This window comes from Microtus pennsylvanicus, chromosome 6, assembly GCF_037038515.1.
Source record: "Microtus pennsylvanicus isolate mMicPen1 chromosome 6, mMicPen1.hap1, whole genome shotgun sequence".
Taxonomy (NCBI): Eukaryota; Metazoa; Chordata; class Mammalia; order Rodentia; family Cricetidae; genus Microtus; species Microtus pennsylvanicus.
Genome location: NC_134584.1, coordinates 76890835 through 76893835, shown reverse-complemented (window position 1 = coordinate 76893835; position 3001 = coordinate 76890835). Strand labels below are relative to the sequence as shown.

General features: G+C 42.9%; 1 pseudogene; it reads left to right on the top strand.

Moving 5' to 3' along the window:
* Window positions 1-1838: 1838 nt before the first annotated feature.
* Window positions 1839-2571, top strand: LOC142852892 (small ribosomal subunit protein uS5 pseudogene; annotated as a pseudogene).
* Window positions 2572-3001: the final 430 nt, after the last annotated feature.

Sequence of the window (3001 nt, the reverse complement as noted above, 5' to 3'; positions counted from 1 at the left end):
AACTAAAGAGAATCTAAAACCTACCGCTCATTGCTTTAGGTCTGGATTGCTCTCCTCATACTATAATTTGCATCTGTAAAGTCCTCTAAAGATCTACTTCTTAAACAATTGCTTCCAAGAGTGGCAGTACTAGGAGGTGTAGAAAGAACTCTTAAGAGTCAGGGCCCAACTCAGGTGTTGTGGTGTTCAGGTACCCAAGGGCTGTGAGTTCTCGGACAACCTATTATACATACAGAGCTCCAGGACAGCTAGGGTAACATAGAAAAACCCCGTCTCAAAACAAGCAAAGCAAAACAAACAAACAAAGAGAGCAAGAAGAAAGAAAAGGAAGTTGTTTACCATGGCAATGCATGTTTAAAGGTTTCTGGTGTAAGACTGTGATCAGAAGCTGAGGACACTGCCAGGTGAGACAAGCTGTGAGACATAGTTCTTTATCAACTAGACTTGGCAAGCAAAAAATTGGCATGATTTCTTTAGGTTCTTGTCTGTTAATATCTTTGGTTAGACATCTGTAACTCTGACCTTGTTCATATCTATAAAGTTTTTAACTTATGATCTAATATAGAAACATCCAGTCTAGTTTGAACTTACTCTGTGGTGGAAATGAGCTAACTATGTGTAACTTGTCTTAGACTGTGGAGAACATTGTTGTTTTCTTGTGTTAGTCTAAGGAACAACACAGGTTTTTAACTGTCTTACAGTCTTCATGGGACAATAGCTCTAGTTATGAAGCATATCCTAGTGCATTTTCTATATATCAAAATTGTACAGATCAATGAGAAGTCATCTTCCTGACCATCTACGGATATATGTGCCCATAAGATTGAGATGCAATCGTGAGGTTACATATACAAAACACATGAGATTGCACACTACAATGCCAGTATTGGAGAGACACCATAACTACTTTTGCACATATGAAACTACAGACAGGAACAAACTTTCCAGAATTCTTGGCCCCACAGGCCTTTCCCAAACTGTATTCTCATCCAGCAGAGAACCATTCCTCAAGTGGGTCAAAATCTGAACAGTAGTTGTCTCCTGCTGCACCCCCTATGGTCTCTGACATGTCACAACCAAATGAGCTTTGGAATGCATCTTGTCAAGAATGAACATACAAAGCACAATAAAGTTTTTAAGATTATATCATACATAGTATTATTCAAATTATAAAATGTAAATGCAAAACTATTTTGTAACATGTCCTTGATAAAGATCTCTTAAGCAAACAAATTTAAATCCATAAACCTCTGTTCTGTATTCCAATGGCATTTTGTTCCTAAAACAGTTGCTTAGCCTTTGTAACTAAGGGGAATGGTTTGAGTAGCTAGGAGAGATGCTGAAGAATATGATATACCAATTTATCCATGTAAACCACCTGTTAATGACTGGCTGGAAATTACTGCATTGGGGATACAGGACTACAGATTTCCATCATCTTGACTGACCTGCTCCCACAATCCTTCACATCTTGAGATACTGAAACCCCAGCACATGAAAAGAACCCATGCAGTCACCCAGACATTTTGTGCCAGTATACCATTCTACAGAACTCAGATTATACCAGAACATCTTCCCAGATTTTGTCCAGACACAGCCTATAAACCACTACAATTTTTGATGCAAAAGGCGCAAACCTTCATAATAGAATATTTCAGATGGGTATCAATCAATGCAAATTGGACTAATGTGATGACTAATGTAACTCTCTGCATATGGAAAGACTTCTCAACAAAATAATCTGATTCATACTGGACTTATGATGGCAAGTTCATTCAAATTGCCTTGCAGTCCATCAATGGCTCCAACTTGCTTCTTCTTCTTCTAGAAAACACCAAATGGCGGATGACGCCGGTGCAGCGGGAGGGCCCAGAGAGCCCTGGGGGCCCAGGATTAGGAGGCAGTCTGAGGGGCCGAAGCCATGGTCGAGGCCCTGGCCGAGGCAGCAGGGCTCGCGGAGGAAAAGCTGAAGACAAGGAGTGGATTCCCGTCACCAAGCTGGGCCGCCTGGTTAAGGACATGAAAATCAAGTCTCTAGAGGAGATCTCCCTGTTCTCCCTGCTCATTAAGGAATCTGAGATTATTGACTTCTTCCTGGGAGCTTCCCTAAAGGATGAGGTTCTGAAGATCATTCCCATGCAGAAGCAGACTAGGGCAGGCCAGCGGACCAGGTTCAAGGCTTTCGTAGCTATTGGGGACTACAATGGTCACGTAGGTCTCGGTGTCAAGTGCTCCAAGGAGGTAGCCACTGCCATCCGAGGGGCCATCATCTTGGCCAAGCTTTCCATTGTCCCTGTGCGGAGAGGCTACTGGGGGAACAAGACTGGCAAGCCCCACACTGTTCCTTGCAAAGTGACAGGCCACTGTGGTTCTGTGCTGGTGCGTCTCATCCCTGCCCCCAGAGGCACTGGCATAGTCTCCGCTCCTGTGCCCAAGAAGCTACTGATGATGGTTGGCATTGATGACTGCTACACATCAGCCAGGGGCTGTACTGCCACCCTGGGCAACTTTGCCAAGACCGCCTTTGATGCCATCTCTAAGACCTACAGCTACCTGACCCCTGACCTCTAGAAAAAGACTGTGTTCACCAAGTCTCCTTATCAGGAATTCACTGAGCATCTTGTGAAAACCCACACCAGAGTCTCTGTTCAGAGGACCCAGGCTCCAGCTGTGGCCACCACATGAGGGTTTTTATACAAGGAAAATAAAAGTGAATTAAGTCTGTTAAAAAAAAAAAAAAACAATGGCTCCAACTTTACCTGGGCCACCACTACACAATCAAATACAAGGCAAACAAAATAACAGCTCTAAGTGGTGGAAGATACCTTGGAGTAACCCAGCTGAACTACCACTCTCTTTCATCCACCACACTCAGACCATTTACTACTTGACAACTATATTACTGGCACATTTTTAAGGAACAGAATGAAACCAAAGCAACAATAAACTCCACTAATTGTCAATGACACACTGGAATCCATCTTTAAAAACAAAATATTTG